Here is a 21,565-nt window from a genome sequence, read left to right as displayed (position 1 = left end):
TGTTCATTGTTATGGCTAAATAATATGTGTATATATGTACCACATCTTATTTATCCAGTCCTCTGTTGATGGACATCTAGGTTTCTTCCACATCTTGGGTGTTGTAAATAATCCAGCAGTGAACACTGGGGTGCAAGTATCTTTTGGAATTGTGGTTTTCTCTGGATATATGCCCAGGAGTGGGATTGCTGGATTGCATGGTAGTTCTATATTTAGTTTTTTAAAGTGCCTCGGTATTGTCCTCCATAGTGGTGGCACCAGTTTACATTCCCACTAACACTGTAGGAGGGTTCCATTTTCTTCATACCCTCTCCAGCATTTATCGTTAGTAGACATTTTGATGATGGCCATTCTGACAGATGTGAGGTGATACCTCATTACAGTTTTGATTTGCATTTCTCTAATAATTAGAGAGAATGATCTTCTGTTCATGTGATTTTTTTTTGGCTATCTGTCTTTCTTCTTTGGAGAAATGTGTATTTAGATTTTCTGCAATGTTTTGATTGGGTCTTTTTTTTTTTTTTTTTTTTTTTACTGTAAAGCTTATGAGATGTTTGCATATTTTGGAGATTAGTCCCTTGTCAGTTGCTTTGTTTGCAAAAATTTTCTTCCATTCTCTGGGTTATCTTTTCATTTTGTTTATGGTTTCCTTTGCTGTGCAAAATCTCTTAAGTTTGCTTAGGTTCCATTCATTTATTTTTGTTTATTTTTTAATTCTAAGAAGTAGATCTGAAAATATATTGCTGTAGTTTATGTCAGAGAGTGTTTTGCCTATGTTTTCCTCTAAGAGTTTTATCATACCTAGCCTTATATTTAGGTCTTTAATATATTTTGAGTTTATTTTTGTGTGTGTTGTTAGAGAATATTCTAATTTTATTCTTTTACATGTAGCTGTCCAGTTTTCCCAGCACCGCTTATTGAAGAGACTGTCTTTCCTTCATTGTATGTTCTTGGTTCCTTTGTCATAGGAACCCAACATGTGGTTGGGTTTATTTCTGGGATTTCTCTCCTGTTCCACTGATCTAGATTTCTGTTTTTGTGTCAGTACCATACTATGTTGATAACTGTACATTTGTAGTATAATCTGAAACCAGGGGGCCTGATTCCTCTAGTTCCGTTTATTTTTCCCCAAGATTGCTTTGGTTATTCAGGTCTTTTGTGTTTCCATACAAATTTTTAAATATTTTGTTCTAGGTCTGAAGAATGTCCTTGGTAATTTGATAGGGATTGCATTAAATCTATAGATTGCCTTGGTTGGCTTAGTCATTTTAAAAATATTGCTTCTTCCAACAAAAGAGCATGGTATATCTTTCCATCCATTTTTATCATCTTTGCTTTCTTTCATTAGCATCTTACAGTTTTCAGAGTACAGGTCTTTGTCTCTCTCTCTCTCTTCTTTTTTTTTTTTTTTTTTTGTCTTTTTTAGGGCCACACCCATGGCATATGGAGGTTCTCAGGCTAGGGATTGAATTGGAACTGTAGCTGCTGGCCTACACCAGGGCCACAGCAACCCCATATCCGAGCTGCATCTGCAATCTACTCCACAGCTCATGGCAATGCCAGATCCTTAACCCATTGAGCAAGGCCAGGGATTGAACCTGCATCCTCATGGATGCTAGTCAGATTCGTTACTCTGAGCCATGACAGGAACTCCTCTTTTGTCTTTTTAGGTAGGTTTATTCCTAGGTATTTTATTCTTTTTGATGAAATGATAAATGGGATTATCTCTCTAATTTCTCTATGGTCTTTCATTATTAGTTTATAGAAATGAAATTGATTTCTCTGTATTAATTTTGTATCCTGCAATTTCCCCAAATTCATTAGTAAGCTCTAACAATTTTCTGGTAGTATCTTTAGGATTTTCTGTGTATGGTAGTATCATGTCAATAGCAAGCATTGATAGTTTTACTTACTTTTTTCCAATTTGGATTCCTTTTATTTCTTCTCTGATTGCCATGGCTAGTACTGCCAAAACTAAGTTGAATAACAGTAGTGAGAGTGGACGTACTTGTCTTCTCCCTGATCTTAATGGAAATTGTTTCAGCCTTTCACCATTGAAATGATGTTAGTTGTGGGTTTGTCATATGCGGTCTTTATTATGTTGAGGTAGCTTCCCTCCATGCCCATTTTCTGCAGAGTTTTAATCAGAAATGGGTGTTGAGATGATCAAATGGTTTTATACTTCAGTTTGTTAATGTGGTATATTGTTAACACCACTGATTTTCAGATATTGAAAGATTATTGCATCCCTGGGATAAATCTCACTTGATCATGGTGTATGATCTTTTTAATATATTTCTGAATTCAGTTTGCTAATATTTTGTTAGGATTTATGCATATATGTTCATAGGTTATATTAGCATGTAATTTTCTTTTTTTGTGAAATCTTTGTCTAGTTTTGGTATTAGGGTGATGATGACATCATTGGATGAGTTTGTGGGTATTCTGTCCTCTGCAACTTTTTGGAATAGTTTTAGAAGAAAAGGTGTTAACTATGCTCTGAATGTTTAATAAAATTCTCCTGTGAAGCCATCTGGTCCTGGACAGTTTTTTTTTTTGGGGGGGGGTAGTTTTAAAGTCACAGTTTCAGTTTCTGTCCTTCTGGTTGGTTTATTCATATTTTCTATTTCTTCCTGTTTCAATCCTGGAAGGTTGTATCTTTGTAAGAATTTGTCCATTTCTTCTAGATTGTGCATTTTATTGGCATATAGTTGCTTATAGTAGTCTCTTATGATCCTTTGTATTTCTGTTGTATGAGCTAGAGAATTTCTAATGCCCAAGACCCTGGTGGATCAAGATCTGATTCCTGTTCAATGAGTTAAAGGTTTTCAAGCATTAACTGACTGCCCCTGCTCTGCAATTCCAAAGGCAGTGCTGCAGGGTCTTGATTATTTTTTCAGTCTTGGAACCAAGTAATTGCTATACTTCCCTGTAGCCCTTTGTGTTATAGCTGGAGCTGACCTGTTAGAAAATGTATTTTTAGTGATCTAAGAGCACATTATACAACCTCATCATTCAACTACAATTCTCTTTTTAACCATTGGTAGTTAACCAGAATGATTACTATGGGTATTGCAGAGGGAAAACTAAATGCAGTTAGGTAGAAAGGGCTGATGGAATGTTTCTGATCTCTGCATGACCCCAAGGGGTCAGTCATCACACGTACTGTCCTCCATTGAGATCTTGGACCACTGAGATGGCATAAGGACTGGTACCAGGAATACTGGGCTACAACATCAGAGTAGCCATCTCTTGCTGGAATTAGTGCTTTATCTGAGTCCCTGCCTTTCATTTTCGACTACATCATTGAAAGTGGATGGCTGGAGTTCAGACTCATGGAGTGAACAGTCAGAACACAGCACATTACTTTTTATAGGGTCCTAGATCCTTCACACTGGGAGCGGGAGGTGAATTTTTACCCTTGACATCCTGTCTCCTGCTTTTGTTGTCTTCCATATACATGATGTAACAGTGCGTGATTATGTGTGTATTTAAGATGGTATGATATCCTAAAGCCTCTTGAGATATAATAGAATTATAGCTCTAAATTTCCTCAAGAGAATTAAAATGATCTCAGTAGAGAATTTTTCCTACAGATCTACATAATAGAAACAAAAAGAGGCAGAGCTTTTTTTCCCCCTTGATTATTATTATTATTTGAAAATTTTTCACTCTTACTCACATCTTTATGCTTCTTGGGAAGTGAACAATTAATTCTCAACAGGAGTAGGAGTTCTGTTTCTTTCTTCCATCTAGACTTGGATCATATGAAGTAAGGTAGCCTTTGTTTCAGAATTATGGGTCTGTTTCCTATTCTTCGAATATTTATGCTTTAATTCATAAGATCCAGTTACTGGATTGTAGTCTATGCAGCCTGTGTCCTTTTACCCCTAGATTTATTGAGATATAGCTAACGTATAATATTGTGTAAGTTTATAATGTGATGACTTGATATATGTATACAGTATGAAACAATTACCCCACTATAAGGTTAACTAACACATTAATTACCTCATGTAGTTAAACATTTTTTGTTTGTGGTTAAAAACGTAAATATATTTTCTTAGCAAGTTTTATCAAGGTATAATTTATTTAAAATGATTTAAGTGTACAGCAAAGTAACTCAGTTATCTGTATGTACATACATACTTTTTCAGATTCTTTCCCATTATATACTGTTATAATATGTTAAATACAGTTGCCTGTGTTGGTCATCTATTTTATATATAGTAGTGTGTATCTGATAATCCCAAATTCCCAATTTATCTCTCCCTCCTTTCCCCTTTGGTAACCATAACCGTAAAATTGTTTCCTATGCCTGTGAATTTACTTTTTTTTGTTTTATAGCTAAGTTCATTTGTTTTTTTGTTTTTTGTTTTTTATTAGGGCCTCAACTGTGACATATGGAAATTCCCAGGCTAGGGGTCAAATTGGAGCTGTTGCAGCTGCTGGCCTACACAACAGCCACAGCAGTGTGGGATCCAAGTTGCATCTGCAACTTACACTGCAGCTTGTGGCAATGCCAAATCCTCAACCCACTGAACGAGGCCAGGTTTGAACCCATGTCCTTATGTGTGCTAGTCAGGTTCATTACAGCTAAGCCACAACAGCAACTCCATTTGTATTATTTTTTAAGATTATGCTTGTAGGTGATATCATATGATATCTTTCTTTCTTTGACTACTTTAGCATGATAATCTCTTGGTCCATTCATGTTGCAGATGGCATTATTTCATTCTTTTTTGTGGCTGTGTAATATTCCATTATGTATATGTATATATGTGAGTACATATTATGTATTTAGGTTGCTTCCATGTCTTGGCTATTATAAATAGTGCTGCTGTAAACATTGGGGTATAATACAGTGTTATAACTATAATCATCATGTTATATATTACATTCCTATAACTAACTTATTTTGTAATTTTGTACCCTTAACCAACATCTCCCTAGTTCTGCCATTCTACTCTTTGTTTCTATGAGTTTGGCTTTTTTAGATTTCCCCTAAACAGTATTTGTCTCTGATTTACTTCACATAGCATAATACCTTCAAGTTTCATCCATGCTGTTATAAATGGCATGATTTCCTTCTTTTTCATAGCTGAATAATAATTCATTATATGAGTATATGTGTGTGTGTATAATATAATATAATATTTTCTTTTTAAATTGAAATATAGTTGATTTACAATGTTATATTGTTTTCTTGAGTACAATATAGTGATTCATTATTTTTATGGATTAGAATCCATTTAAAGTTATTAAAAAATAATGGTTATATTACCCTGTACTGTACAATATATCCTTGTTGCTCACTTATTTTATACATAGTAGTTCATGTCCCTTAATCTCATATCCCTATCACTTCCCCTTCTCATTCCCCACTCTTTCTCCACTGGTAACCATTTATTTGTTCTCTATATCTGTGAGTCTGTTTCTGTTTTGTTAAACACATTCATTTATCTTTTTTTCCTTTCTTTTTAAGTCTACACCTGCAGAACATGGAAGTTCTTGGGCTAGGGGTTGAATCAGAGCTGCAGCTGAAGTCCTATGCCACAGCCACAGCAACGCCAGATCCAAGGTACGTCTGCAATCTATGTTGCAACTTGTGGCAACACTGGATCCTTAATCCACTGAGAAAGGCCAGGAATCAAACCTACATTCTCATGGATAATATGAAAATTAGGTTCTTAACCTGTTGAGCAACAACAGGAACTCTTCATTAGTCTTATTTTTGAAACTCCACATGTAAGTGATTACATAGTGTATTTGTCTTTAACTTATTTCAATAAGCATAGCACTCTAGGTTCATTATGTTGTTGCAAATAGCAAAATATCATCTTTTAATGGGTATCATTTCATGTGCCACATTTTCTTTATTCATTTATCTGTGGTTGAGCACTGAGGTTGTTTCCATGTCTTGGCTATTGTAACTAATACCATAGTGTACATGGGGGTGCATATATCTTTTTGAGGTTGTGATTTTATTTTCTTTGGATATTTACCCAGAATGGAATTACTCAATCATATGGTGGTTCCAGTTTTCATTTTTGAGGGTCTCTGTACCATTTTTTAAGAGCATTTGTATCAATATACATTTCCATTAAGGAGTACAAGGATTCCCTTTCATCTACATCCTTGCCAGCCATTGTTATTCTTTGTCTTTTGGATATAGCCATTCTAACAGGTGTGAAGTGATCTCACTGTGGTTTTATTTACATTTCCCTTATGTCTAGTGATGTTGGGCACTTTTTCATGTACTTTTTGGCCATTTGAATATATTCTTTGGAAAAAATGTCTATTTAGGTCCTCTGCCCTCTTTTTAATTGAATTATTTATTTATTTATTTATTTATTTTTTTGGTTTGTTTTTGCCATGGAATTGTATGAGTTCTTTATATATTTAGGATATCAACCTCTTAGCAAATATGTGATTTGCAAATATTTTCGCCCATTTGGTATGTTGCTTTTTCATTTTGTTGACAATTTCTTTTGCTGTGCAGAAGCTTTTTAGTTTGATGTAGCCCCACTTGTTTGTTTTTGCTTTCGTTGTCAAATCCAAAAAAAATGCCAAGCCTGATGTCAGCTTACTGTCTAAGTTTCCTTCTGGGAATTTTATGATTTCAGGTCTTACATTTAAGTCTATAATTCATTTTCATTTAATTGTATGTATGATATAAGGTAGTGGTTTAGTTTTATCCTTTGGCATGTGGCTGTCCAGTTTTTCTAAAATAATTTATGGAAGAGTCCTTTCCCCATTGTATATTCTTGGATCTTTTGTTATAAATTAATTGATTATACATCCATGAATTTTTTTCTGGGCTCTCTTTTTATTTCCATTGATCTGCCAGTTTTTAATGCCAGTACCATACTGTTTTGATTACTATAGCTTTGTAATATTGTTTGAAATTAGAATGTGTAATGCCTCCAGCTTTGTTCTTCTTCCTAAATATTGCTTTGGCTGTTTAGGGTCTTTTCTGGCTCCATATGAAATTTAGCATCTTTTTTTTTCCCTATTTCTATAAAAAATGCTATTGAAATCTTGATAGAAATTGCATTGTATGCTTTGGGTAGTATGGACATTTTAAAAATGTTTATTCTTCCAATCTGTGAACATGAGATAGATTTCCAAATACTTATGTCTCCTTCAGTTTCTTTCATTAATGTCTCATAGTTTTTAGTCCACAGCTCTATTACTACTTTAGTTAAATTTATTAATTTTTTATTGTTTTTGAGTCTACCATAGATGGATTGTTTTCTTTATTTCTTTTTCAGATGATTTTATGTTGGCATATACAAATGCAAACAATTTTGTATGTTGATTCTGTACTCTAACTTCAAATTTGTTTATAAGTTCTAACAGGTTTTTTGGTGTTTTTTAGGATTTTCTATATATAATATCATGTCATCTACAAACATAGATAATTTTACTTTTCCTTTTTTATTCAAATGATGTTTATTTTTTTTTCTTGCATGATTATTCTGGTTAGATTTCCAGTACTATGTTGAATAGTAATAGTGAGAGTGAGCATCCTTGTCTTGTTCCTGATCTTAGAGGAAATGCTTTCAACATTTCATCATTGAGTATGATATTGGCTGAGGGTGTGTCATATATAAGCTTTACTATGTTGAAATATATTCCTCCCATACCTAATTTGTTGAAAGTTCTTTTTTTTGTTTTTTTGTTTTTTTTTTGTCTTTTTGTCTTTTGTCTTTTGTTGTTGTTGTTGCTATTTCTTGGGCCGCTCCCGCGGCATATGGAGGTTCCCAGGCCAGGGGTTGAATCAGAGCTGTAGCCACTGGCCTACGCCAGAGCCACAGCAACGCGGGATCCGAGCCGCGTCTGCAACCTACACCACAGCTCAGGGCAACGCCAGATCGTTAACCCACTGAGCAAGGGCAGGGACCGAACCCGCAACCTCATGGTTCCTAGTCGGATTCGTTAACCACTGCGCCACGACAGGAACTCCTGTTGAAAGTTCTAATCATGAATGGCAGTTGAATTTTGTCAAAATGCTTTTTCTTCATCTATTAAGATGATCATATGATCTTTATCTTTTATTCTATTAATGTTACATGTCATATTTATTGATTTGCATGTATTGTACCACTCTTGCTTCACAGGGATGAATCCCACTGTTCATGGCATATGACCCTTTTAATGTGCTATTGAATTTGATTTACTAATATTTTTGATGAGAACTTCTGCGTCTATATTCATTAGGAGTATTGGCTTGTAGTTTTCTTGTAGTGCAATTATCTGACATTGGTATGGGTTGTGATAGTTTCATAAGATGAATTTGGGAGTATTTCTTCATCTTCAACTTTTTGAAAGATTTTGAAAAGGATTGGGATTAATTCTTCTATAGATGTTTGGTAGAATTCACCAGTGAAAGCATCGGGTCCTAGCTTTACTTTTTTTTGGGGGGGGGGTTGACAAGTGATTTAATTTCTTACATGTTATTGGTCTGTTCTTATTTTCTATTTCTTTCATTTTAATTATTTTAGGTTGTATGTTTCTAGGAATTACTCATTTTTTTCTTTTCTTTTCTTTTTCTTACTTACTTTTTTTTTAGGGCCACACCTGTGGGTGCCAACTAGGGGTCAAATCAGAGCTACAGCTGCCTGCCTGTGCCACAGCAATGAGCAATGACAGATATGAGCCAAATCTGTGACATATGCTAAAGCTTGCAGCAATGCCAGACCCTTAACCCACTGAGAGGGTCCATCCTAATGGATACTAGTTGGGTTCTTAACCCATTGAGCCACAACAGGAACTCCCAGGAGTTATTCATTTCTTCTCTGTTATCTAATTTGTTGACATATAGTTGCTTTTAGTAGTCTCTTATAATTCTTTGTATTAAAGTTGTAAAATTTCTGTGTTAAAGTTGTAAAATTCCCCTTTTCATTTAAAATTTTATTTATTTGGCCTCTGTTTTGTTTTGTTTGTTTAATCTAGCTAATGGTTTGTCATTTTTTTTTCTTTTTTTTAAGAACTAACTCTTGGTTTTGTTAAGATTTCTATTGTTTTCTGATTCCCCAGTTATTTCTGTTCTCATCTTTATTTTTTTTACTTTCTTCTGTTTGGCACTCAGTGAATGCTAGCTCTGTTCTATTACATCTTGGGCATGAGGGAGACAAAAACTTGATACACATGACTATTTTCTGAAATTCTTGAGAATTTTGAAAGTCAGTTGAGAATTAATCTTTCCTAAAAACCTCAAGAAAATGATCCTATAGAGTTAAATAATAAAAGACTCCATATTCTGAGCACAAAATGATGTTACAGAGGGTGAAATGTTGAAATTTATAACAGGGTTTTGTGGTTGAGCCTAAAGTCCAATATTATCTTTAAATGATGGCTAGAAGTAGGAAAAACTGCTCTTCAAAGGTTTCAGCATTTTTTTCTGCTTCTCTAGAGGTATAGATTTGAATTCACCTTTGACAGCAGATGTCTTTATCATTTTGGGAAAACACCAACAGCCAAAACAACAAAACATCCTTTTCCTGGACCTTGGTTATGCAAAAGTAAATAAAAGGTAAGAGGAGGCAGTCCAGAGATCTCAAACATAGACCACTCCCATCAGTATGTTTGGTCCACTAATGATACTTAAAGATATGTGTACAAGTAGGAGATGTCACATTTTTCTTGAAAATCAAAGCACTCTGACCACATATCCCAGTGTCTCACGTGAAAACAATGACCTTGGAGTTAGGTGGGGGCCATCCTCTCTTGGGTGGGATGTTTCATTTTAAGTTTGCACAGGCATCACCCAGCTTGCTTCACAGGTTTGTATTACCTATGTTGGCTTTGGATTCTAGATCTTATATAAGAAGCAGCCAAACTGATTTGCACAATAATATAAAAGTTATAGATTACTTCTTCTGAAGCACTGCTCTGATCCTTATGAAAACCCTCCAAGTATCTTCATTACCTACCAAATAAGGCCCCAAACTCTATTTCCCCAGGCCTTCAATGGGCGCTATGATTTGGAACTTTCCCCTTTTCCTCTACTATTTGTCATTATTTATGATCCCTTCTCTGCACCTACGCATTTCCTCACATCTATGACTTTATCCAAAAGTAGTAACACCCACAACTACCACCACTAGGTGCTATGTCCCTGGTATAAGAACCAGGGCTTGTCTTAGCCTGTTCAGGCTGCTAAAACAAAGTATTATAGTCTGGGTAGTTTATAAATAACTCAAACTTATTTCTTACACTTCTGGAGGTTGGATGTTCAAGATCAAGGTGCTAGCCTGGTCTTGAGTGAGGGCCCTCTTCCAGATTTCAGACGTCTCATTGTGTCCTCACATGGCAGAAAGGGACAGGGTTGCTCTTAGGAGCAGGATCTGGGTTTTATGGCAATTTGAAACTCAATTCCTATTGACATCAAATGTTTCGATAGCAGGGTTATGACTTTCCCATGATTAGATCTTGGTATGAATTTCTGTGAGAATCTAGAGAATTCTCTCTGCTTTAGAAGACAGTCACTCAGTTACTGAACTGTGATTGATTTCCATACATTAGTACCTAGATGGCAGATTTAGGGGTCGTTAGAGAATTCTCTTTGCTCTTCAGTCCCATTCCTGGCATTCCAGACTCTGGGTAATCTTTCTCTTTTTCCTTTCCTGTCCCTAACTTTAGGAAGACAGCTTCACTGTACCAGGTAAAGTCCTGTATTGCTTTCTGGAACATCTTGAAGGATTTCTCTTAGCTTTCCTGCCTGTCTGTAGACTTCAGTAAGCCATTACCTTGGACTTAAGAAATGTCCCACATGCCTCATAGAGGATTTATCTCATCTCTACTTTCCTGCCCTCAGCCATCGGTCAAGCCTTTGACTTTGAGAAAGAGTTGGTAAGTGGGTATAGACTTACTCTGTGGGCCTTTGTCCTCAGGATTTTAATTTCTCATGGTAGCTCACATATAGCCATTAAGTTTGTCAAAAGTACAACTCGTGTTTCCTCATTCCTATCTAAGATGGCTTCCTCTTCCTTCTGACTCTCTGCCAAAGGTGAAAGCAGAAAAGATTTCTAAAAAAGACTATCACTTCCTGGAATTTAATTAATTTAACTTTTCCTCCCAATTTTTGGCACTCGATGGGTTTTATTTTTTATTTATTTTATTTTTTATTTTTATTTATTTATTTTTTTTTGTTTTTTGCCTTTTCTGGGGCTGCTTCCGTGGCACATGGAGATTCCCAGGCTAGAGGTCTAATCAGAGCCGTAGCCACCAGCCTATGCCAGAGCCTCAGCAACTCGGGATCCAAGCCACGTCTGCAACCTACACCACAGCTCACGGCAACGCCGGATCCTCAACCCACTGAGCAAGGCCAGGGATTGAACCTGCAACCTTATAGTTTCTAGTCAGATTTGTTAACCACTGCGCAATGATGGGAACTCCCACTCGATGGATTTTAAAAAGCCATGCATTTATAGCTTATCTGGTTCATTCTTGTTAGGGTGAAAACTACGTTCTTTGTACTTTATATATTTTAGTTGGAGGCTATATTTTGATTTATTTAATCATCATTCAAGAACTGAACATTTGGAATTGTTTTAATTTTTCGCTATATTAAATAACTTTGCAATGAACATTTCAGTTCATAAGCAATAGTCCCTTTTCTTGAGTATTTTCTTAGTTTGATTCCTATAAGTGGTGACTGAAAGGGGAATGAGGGGGACTTCTGAAATGCTGGTAATATTTTGTTTCTTAAAAAGTATGCTGGCTACACTAGTGTGTTTATTCTGTGAAAATTCCTTGAAGTATATGTTTATGGTTTTTTCTTTTTGTGAGTTAAACCAGTAAAAATTTACTTAAAATATTATCAAGTTGAAAATTTATATACAGTTGTGCTCCTTCTGAAAAGTTTTTATTAATATTTTATGGGTTGATAATTTAGACTAAACCACTGAACTTTTCACTGTTTCATTTCCCTCATCTTTAAAATAGGACACTAAACTTTATCATACAGTCATGTGATTGAAATGAGACAAAGCACTTGAACCTACTTTGGCAACTTGGAAGTTATATGAAAATGTAGGAAATATTTTTAACTGTACATAAATTTGATTCACATTCAATCCTGGGTAACCTGGAACATCTAAGAAAGGATGAGTGTACAGAGAGGGTGGTATTATATGAGTTTTGGGAAAATCCATAATTAAATAGAAGACCATTGATGCTTAGTACAGTATTGCAGCCTTTAAAATTTGCATTTTTTTTCTGTCTTTTCTCTTTTTAGGGCCACACCCACAGCACATGTATGTTCCCAGGCTAGGGGGCCAATTGGAGCTGCAGCCTCCGGCCTACACAGCCATAGCAGTGCCAGATCTGAGCCGTGTCTGCAACCCACACCACAGCTCATGGCAACACCAGATCCATAACCCACTGAGCGAGGCCAGGGACCAAACCTGCAACCTCATGGTTCCTAGTCAGATTCGTTTCTGCTGCACCATGAAGGGAAATCCAAAAAATTTGCATTTTTTATTTCTCTATCCTAGTAACTCTGTCACTACTCCTCCCATGCCTTACTGCTCTTAATCTCTAGGAGAGAGGGATTGGCCAGGGGCAGTGGCTGCTCTGACTCCTGATTGTGTCACTATTTTGTTCATCATGAGTTCGTTTGCTCCTTACAAAATGGCAGCTTCAACTTTCCTCTTTCACATTGGTTATTGGGTTAAAATGAATCTAAACAGCAAAAGCCTGGTAAAGGGGGAAACCTAGGAATAGGTTAACTTGTAAGATGTTTTAGTGGTCATTTGTAAGAGATGAGATTACAGTGGGTCAACTCAAGTGAAAATAAATCAGCCATTCATGATCAAAATTCTTACCAAAGTGGGTATAGAGGGAACATACCTTAGCATAATTAAAGACATTTATGACAAACCCCAGCAAATATAATACTCAATGGAGAAAAGCTCAAAGCCTTCCCACTAAATTCTGGAACAAGGCAAGTTTGCCCACTACCACCACTGTTATTAAACATAGTACTGGAAGTCCTAGCCTAGCAATCAGACAAACAAAAGAAATAAAAGACATCCAAATAGGAAGAGAAGAGGTAAAACTGTCACTGTATGCAGATGACATGATACTATATATAGAGAACCCTAAGAGAACCCTAAGGATTCAACCCAAAAACTACTTGAACTGATTAACAAATTCAGCAAAGTAGCAGGATATAAGATTAACATTCAGAAATCAGTTGCATTTCTGAATACTAACAATGAAATATTAGAAAAGGAATAAAAAAACACAATACCTTTTAAAATTACACCCCAAAAAATCAAATACCTGGGAGTACACCTGACCAAGGAGGTAAAGGACTTATATGCCGAGAACTATAAAACATGAATCAAGGAAATTAAAGAAGATGTAAAGAAATGGAAAGATATTTCATGTTCATGGATTGGAAAAATTAATATTGTAAAAATGGCCATACTACCCAAAGCAATCTATAGATTCAATGCAATCCCTATCAAATTACCCATCACATTTTTCACAGAACTAGAACAAACAATCCAAAAATTTTTATGGAACCACAAAAGATTAAGAATTGCTAAAACCTAAGCAGGAGGAATCTCTCTCCCAGACTTCAGGTAATATTTCAAATCCATAGTAATCAAGACAGTGTGGCACTGGTATCAAAACAGACAGACAGACCAATGCAACAGAATGGAGAACCCAGAAATAAATCCAGACACCTATGGTCAATTAATCTTCCACAAAGGAGGCAAGAACATAAAATGGGGAAAAGACAGTCTGTTCAGCAAGTATTGCTGGGAAATGTGGAAAGTCACATGCAAATCAATGAAGTTCGAACACAGCCTCACACCAGGCATGAATATAAACTCAAAATGGCTTAAAGACTTAAATATAAGACAAGGTACCATCAAACTCCTGGAAGAGAACATAGGCAAAACATTCTCTGACATCAACCTTATGAATATTTTCTCAGGTTGTCTCCCAAAACAACAGAAATAAAAGCAGAAATAAACCAATGGGACGTAATTGAACTGACAAGCTTTTGCATAGCAAAGGAAACCAAAAAGAAAATGAAAAGACAACTTCCAGAATGGGAAAAAAATAGTTTCAAATGATGCAACTGACAAGGGCTTAATCTCTAGAATATAGAAGCAACTTATACAACTCAACAGCAAAAAAGCCAATAACCCAATTGAAAAATGGGCAAAAGACTTGAATAGACATTTCTCCAAGGAAGATATACCTATAGCCAACAAGCACATGAAAAAATGCTCACCATCCTTGATTATTAGAGAAATGCACATCAAAACTACCATGAGATACCATGTCACACCAGTCAGAATCACCATCATTCATAAGTCCACAAATAACAAATGCTGGAGGGGCTGTGCAGAAAAGGGAACCCTCCTGCACTGTTGGTGGGAATGTAAGCTGGTACAACCACAATGTAGAACAGTATGGAGGTATCTTAGAAATCTATACATAGAACTATCATATGACCCAGCAATACCACTCTTGGGCATCTATCTGGACAAAACTCTCCTTAAAAAAGACACATGCACCTGCATGTTCACTGCAGCACTATTCACAATAGCCAAGACTTGGAAACAACCCAAAGGTCCATTGACAGATGACTGGATTAGGAAGAGGTGGTATATATACACAATGGAATACTACTCAGGCATAAAAAAGAACAAAATAATGCCATTTGCAGCAATGTGGATGGAACTAGAGACTCTCATCCTGAGTGAAGTAAGTCAGAAAGAGAAAGACAAATACTATATGATATCGCTTATATGGAATCTAATATACGGCACAAATGAATCTTTCCACAGAAAATAAAATCATGGACTTGGAGAATAGACTTGTGGTTGTCAAGGGGGAGGGGAAGGAGTGGGGTGGTTGGGGAGCTTGGGGTTAATAGATGCAAACTATTGCCTTTGGAATGGATTAGCAATGAGATCCTGCTGTGGTAGCACTGGGAACTCTGTCTAGTCACTTATGATGGAGCATGATAATGTGAGAAAATAGAATGTGTTCATATAAGTGTAACTGGGTCACCATGATGTACAGTAGAAAAAAATTTTATTGGGGAAATAAATAGGAAAAATAAAAGAATATAAATCTGGCACACCTTAGACCTTCAGTACAGGGGAATTCTCTTCTTTTTTCTCCTTTTCTAGGATCACGCTTGCTTTCGTGTCAGTGGCGCTAAGCTTCTTGAGAGCTCTCTCACTTGTTTCTCTGTCCTAAAAAGAATTCCTACTGGTAAAGGAACTGTGGAGGAGTGGCCTGGCAGAGGGGGCTGACAGAACACCCTGCTAGGAAAGGACTGTCTTCTACAAGCTGGTGAAGTACTTTGAAACACACTCTTCAGAGTTCATAGTTTTGAGTTAAGGTGTCATTACTGTCAACTCAAGCAGAGTATAGCCTAATCACAGCTTACAAAGGAAAGGGGAGGAGCAGGCTGCAATTCACTTTTTAAAAATCAATGGTGTTTCCCTTGAATGACACTTTTTTCCTGCCATGCCTTTTCATGCCTTTGCACTGCCTCCAACCTTATAAACATCTATCAGTGCAAAATACTCTGCACTAGAAAAGTATTTAAAATGTTCTCCAGGCCAATTCCCTGAGCATCTTCTCCCTCTGGTAATGGAGGTGATGTGGTCTCCATTTGGAGGCTTGGCAATGCTAATCAACCTTCCAACCCTGAAACTGTGTCTCATAATCATAGAAAGAACCTCTGAGATGGTTTAATTCATTGTTTTCATTCTCTGGATGCTGTACCTGAAGCTCAGAGAAGTTAAGTTATGGATCCAATACCTCTGAGTTTGTTAAGGCCCAGGGGCAGATCTGGGGCATTTTCTGAGACTGGTAAATAAACCTTGTCACTTTACTGGTGATTGTATTAGTCAGCTTAGGCTGCCAGAACAAATACCACAGACTGGTATTAAACAATTAAACTTATTTTCTCATGGTTCTGAAGGCAAGAAGGCCAATGTCACAGTGCTGAGAAATTCAGTTTCTGGTGAGAGCTCTTTCCAGGCTTGCAGATGGCCACCTCCTTTGTGTGCTCCCACATGGCCTTTTCCTAAATATGTGTGTGGAGAGAGAGCACACTCACTCACACCTCTTCCTTCTCATTGGACTAGGGCATCATACTTAAGACCTTAATTAACCCTACTTACCACTTAAAGGCTCCATTTCTCAATTCTATCGTATTGGGGGTGAGGGCTTCATCACAGAATGGGGTGGCACAAAATCCCATCCATAACCATGGTGAAAGGCCACTGTTTTTGTCAAAATGGAAATCTACAGGCTAACGTACCTGAGAGAGGCCTGCCTCTCCAACCCACGGACTTCACCTGTGGAGGGTAACAAGAGGTTGGGTGTTAGGAGCATTGAAGGGATGTGAAGGTGACTCTGTGGAGAGCAATAAAAATATAACAAAGAGAGGAAAGATGAAAAGACAGAGATGTGTACAGTGGGTCTAGCCAATGGTGGGAGAGCAGAAAAGGCCCACTCTGACCTGAATTCTGACATCTTCTGGATACCACCACCTCATTCCCTTTGCTTCCTTCCAGCCCCATGTCTTCCCTTACAACCTTAGAAAATAAGGCTGCCCAGAGGAAGCCCCCTGATATCCCTTTCCTATCTCTAAAATTTTCTTTCTCTTCTCCTTTGAGTGTTCCTCCTTCTTACAAAAGTTGACACCTTCACCTGTATGCTATTTTTACAGTCATCTGCATTTCCAAATTTCCTCTCAACTGGCCCTCTTTTTGTTTGCTCTGTCTAATCAAATGTCTTCTTTTGTTTCCCATTCCCTTGCAAGCCTGGAACACCGTCTCTGAGTTACAAAGGGGGGACCAAAGGGTCTTAAAGTATGGTCACATCTCTTGAGGTATTCAAGGACAAATATGAGATATGTAAAGACAGAGACAAGAGTGCTAGAAATTGTAACAATTCATAGGAAGTAACGTCAACTTTTCTAATTACCAAGTTAATTTACCTTTTCTATCATTTTCTTTTTGCTAAAAAACAACAACAAAAAATCTCCCTGAAATGTCACCATATGCCCTCAAATCACCCCATGGAATAGACTTTTTCTCCCTCTCATCCTTAACCTTCGTGCAGCACACCTCCAGCCGTGCCTTGGAATGCTTGCCAATAGCTCCTGTTATTCTGGTTGTCCTACTCCTCCATCCTCTCAGTCATCTTTTTTAGCTTCAAATCCATGTTTGTTCATAGGATGCAGATACCACCTGAGGTTTGCCTTTGGCCTCTGCTCATCTCCCTCTCCCCTCTTGCTCTCTCCCTGGCAAGCTCCCATAGAGGCAATTCTTTCCTCTCTCCCAACTCTCAGACCTGAATCCTAACCTCTTACAGAAGCTTCCATATAATGCCTTAGCATTTTGAAATGGAACTCATTATCTTGCTCCTCAACACCTTCTGACCAACTCCCACTCTTCTCAGATTCTGAGTTATTTTCAACTTTGCCTTTATGTTCTCCTTATATCCAATTGCTCAAAAAGTCCCCAAGACTCTACTTTCTCAAGGTTTCTATTATTGAGTTATATCCTCCTCTTATAACCCTGACAAATTTAGGGCTTCAGTGCATTTAATCTGGTATAATACATCATCGCCTAACTGATCTCTTTTCACTCCAAACCACTCTGAGAATAATTTTTAGATATACCTTTTAAAAGTAATTTTCTGATTATTTTCCCTTGTTAAAAAAACTTTCAATAACTCCCAGTTGACTAATGAATAAATTAATTTACCTTGATGCTTAAATCCCTTGATCATGTGGACCAAACCTATCATTACAGTTTTTTCTTCCACTCTCCCTGTGTGTCTCCCTGTGTATATTCTAGGCTCCAGGCAGACTCACATACTCATGCTTTGAGCCTCCATCCCTCTATGCCTTTGTTCTTGTTCTCCCCTCTACTGGGATTGTCCCACTTCCTACTTTGTCTTGTGAAATCCTATTTAAGAGGTAACAATATCACTGACTCTCTAACACCTGTTTATCCTATTGTACAGCAGTGGGAAAGTATCTGTAATAGAGGAGGCATAAAATAGATGGTAATTGGTTCAGGGACTGAGGTGGAAGTGACCAGAGTGGATGTGGTGTGACCCCCATTAGCTCAATAAGAAAGAAAAGAAATAATTTTGACCCATGATGAGGGCAAAGGTACTTATTTTCCTCTCTGAACAAGGAAGCTTATAGCCTCAATTGTTACTAAAATCATCTTTTAGTCATAAGGGGAACCAGACTTAGAAAATCACTGTGAGGGAAGTGGAATAGAAATATTATTGAACAGAAGATATCATGGAGTCACTGAGCCAACTTACTGAGCAGCCTGCTTATGAATTTTGTTGATGAACATATATATTCCTAATTAAAAGCCTGTTTGAGTACGGTTTTCCAGTTTTCCATTGCTTAGATGTAAAAATAATATAATAATGCACCTAATTTTCTAGTCTTAAATGCCTCTTTGTCCATGGAATATCTCTGTATACAATTAAACTGAGGTCTTAACTTTTGAGACTCATAGTAGTATTTACCTTTTTTTTTTTTTTTTTTTTTTGGTGAGTTGGCACATATTTTACCATACTTTTGATTATAGCTACATAAATTCTTAATTTATTCCTGGAAATTATGGAATGTGTTTCCCTTATTCTTGGGTCCCCACAGTACGTACCACAGTACACAGCGAAGGTTGTTGAATGGGGGAGATTTTGGTGTAATAAAACAATCCCTGTCATTCACTGGCTCTGACCTTGGGAGAGTCACCCTAATATCTCTAGGTCCCAGTTTCCTTGTATACGAAATTAAAGGATTATACTAAATGATCTCCAAGGTCCAAGATTTTCTCATTTAATGAAAATTTGTGAGCAAAGACCAGAAAGAACAAGGGCGTTTATTCCTTTCTCTCATTTTTCTTCTAGACAACACTGTAGCTATACATTTCATAAACACAGCCTCCCCTCCAAGAGCATAATTTTGTCTTCAAGAGGAATTCTGCTGTCATCTAAGAGCTATTGGCTCAAACAGCAGCCAGGTGTTAAAATAGCATTTGCCCTGTATAACGCGAGGAAGATAATTCTTACAATGTGGGCTCACTATAAGGCTTAATGTCCAAATAAGGAAGCAGGTCAGATGGCCATGTAGATTTAGCTCATAAGATCTGGGTTTAAGAAAGTATTCTACAAGAGAAGTACTGGTGACTCTTTGCCAGGTCTCTGCAGACCTACCATAAATCTTGGTAAATTTGTGTATGGTGGGGTAGTGGAGTAGGCAAGTTACTCATTGTGGATAACTTGCAACACTTTCCTCTTCCACAAGATAGAGATTTTACCCCCCCTTAGAACTCTCATGAGGATTAGATGAGGTAACTTTTTTTTTTTTTTTGGTCTTTTTGGGGCCACACCTGCGGCATATGGAGGCTCCCAGGCTAGGGATCTAATTGAAGCTATAGCTGCCGGCCTACACCAGAGCCACAGAATGCCAGATCCAAGCCACTACATCACAGCTCACGGCAACGCTGGATCCTTAACCCACTGAGCGAGGCCAGGGATCGAACCTGCAACCTCATGGTTCCTAATTGGATTTGTTTCCGCTGCTCCACAACAGGAACTCCTAGATGAGGTAATTTATATGGAGTGTTTAAAACAATGTCTGGATGAGTAAATTGTGGTTACCTTTGTTATTTTTATTGCCTTCACACTTGAAGTAAGGGGACAAATGGGAAGATGGAAATGGCTCCAAACGATAGTTGGAAGGCAAGAGCCAGTACTATGTTAAAAAGCCACCTAGACAGATAAACTAATTTTCACCTGCCTTAAGAAAAGAGAAAAAGAGACAGACTATTTGAAAAGTCTAGTTTAGGATCCCCTGCGGGGAATTGGGATGGTCAAAAGGCTTTGTATTTAGAAATGAATTGGGGATTCTAGTCAGATAGATGGGCAAGCACAGACTGAAACCAAGCAGCCATCTAATCACCAAGCAGCCAAAGAAGAAACCATAAGATTCCCTTGTGCAGGAAAAGGAATGTCTATGCACACGTGTGGCTCATTCTACACTTTACAAAGCCCTTCCTTATTTCCTTTTGAGTTTCACTTGGTCTTGTAAGGCAGATAGAGAGGGCATTAGTACCTTCCCTTTGCCATGTGACAAAGGGGCTATGAGAAGATAGGGAACTTGGTAATTCTCACACATTGATGAAATATGTTTGGTCATGAATGTCATCTTAGGATTCATTGATAGAAGCTATTCTTCATTAGTTCTGGTTTCTAGAACTCACCTATTTTGAACAAAGGAGGGAGACCCAATTGTTGTTCTTTTATTTCTTTTCATTCCCTTGACTACCCTGAAGTTATGGTTGAATTTATAACAGCTATTGGGGTAGGGTTTATGTGTGTATGTGATTTAGAGACAAGATATGCTATTACTTCCCATAGATACTAACCTAACCTAATCCATGTGTTTCTTCTTCATGTTTTCTCTTGAGCACAGGGACTTTTTTTTTTCATGTCATGGTCTTTAAATCTTCAAGCAACAGCAAAACTGTATTTTCAACTTTTCTTTCCAGGAATTTTTCTAGTCCTTTTCGGGAGGAAATGTTTATTTCCTAATCATAGACTTTCTTTCCATGTGGAGGAATCTCCACTCTTGGCAGCCCTACTGGACTCTCTCCAACCCCCTCACTGACTTCTCACTTAGTGGGATGAATTTATATTGACTGGCCATTTTAGGTAGAGAAACTGGACATGCATATCCCAGCCTTTTCTTTTTTGCAGCAAACTTCCCCTACGAGGAATGTCATACTTCCTCTATGCAGCTGCCTATGTGGGGGGATGTTTTTCACAGGCTTGGGTAGCCTTAGAGTACTGGTATTGCTTAAATATGAGCTGTACAGGTATAACTGAAACTGATGTTAGAATATATAGAGAAGCATGTTTCCAAATACAGACCTTTTGGGCACTGAAAGCAGAATAATATTTGCTATTTGTAAAGGAAAGTCAGCTGAATTCTGTATATGCTTTTGAATACCAAGGAATTTGGCTTCAAACTGTCAGGGTCTTTGTTTAGAGAAATAGCACTAGACTGTCTGCCCTGCTTCCATTCTGAATTTAGGCCTGAGGAGAGTAATGAGAGTAAGCTACTTGGGTTGATGTGGTTTGTATTCAGGCTCAAAATTCATCAAACACCATTTTGTTCCATGTTGACCCTGGGTAAATTAATTACAAATGAAGGGAAAAACATTACCCAGGAGTTTTTTTCTTAGGTCTCAGATATCATTTATTATGGGTCAGATTAAAAAGTCAGTGTAGTTAAATGCTAAAAATGATTGTTCACATGAGAAGGTAGATGCTATGTCACTTGATATAGTCTACACTCCATCAAATCCTGGGGTGCCAGGGTCGGGCTTCAAAGAAGAAATGGAAATGAGAATGCTTTAAATATACCAGATGGGAGAGAAAAGCTTCCTCAAATAACATCTGGTGACAGTAGTTGCTGCTGTTCAAAGAAAAGTGCCTTATCGTCTGAGGGAAAATACAATGTATTTTCCCTTAA

The 21,565-nt window shown here is 37.3% G+C and overlaps 1 long non-coding RNA gene across 4 annotated transcripts in view; it reads left to right on the top strand.

Annotated features, from left to right (window-relative positions):
• Nucleotides 1–21,565, top strand: part of LOC110255532 (uncharacterized) — a 450,230-nt gene that overhangs the window by 119,433 nt on the left and 309,232 nt on the right. The window contains exons 3-6 of one of the 4 annotated variants that reach the window (XR_014822321.1): nt 9,419–9,538; nt 10,648–10,742; nt 10,823–10,857; nt 15,168–18,541. The exons of 2 other annotated variants lie outside the window; for them this stretch is intronic. This is a non-coding gene — a long non-coding RNA (uncharacterized LOC110255532). Of the gene's footprint in view, nt 1–9,418; nt 9,539–10,647; nt 10,743–10,822; nt 10,858–15,167; nt 18,542–21,565 lie in introns of those variants that run through there. One more of the 4 variants, XR_014822319.1, reaches the window with a different exon arrangement.

Source organism: Sus scrofa, chromosome 1, assembly GCF_054392235.1.
Source record: "Sus scrofa isolate SSC_HxYL_T2T_F1_AM1 chromosome 1, Sscrofa_HxYL_maternal_Yorkshire_Landrace_v2.0, whole genome shotgun sequence".
In the NCBI taxonomy this organism is placed as follows: Eukaryota; Metazoa; Chordata; class Mammalia; order Artiodactyla; family Suidae; genus Sus; species Sus scrofa.
Note: the sequence above shows the minus strand (reverse complement) of the source record. Positions and strands in the feature narration are given on the sequence as shown.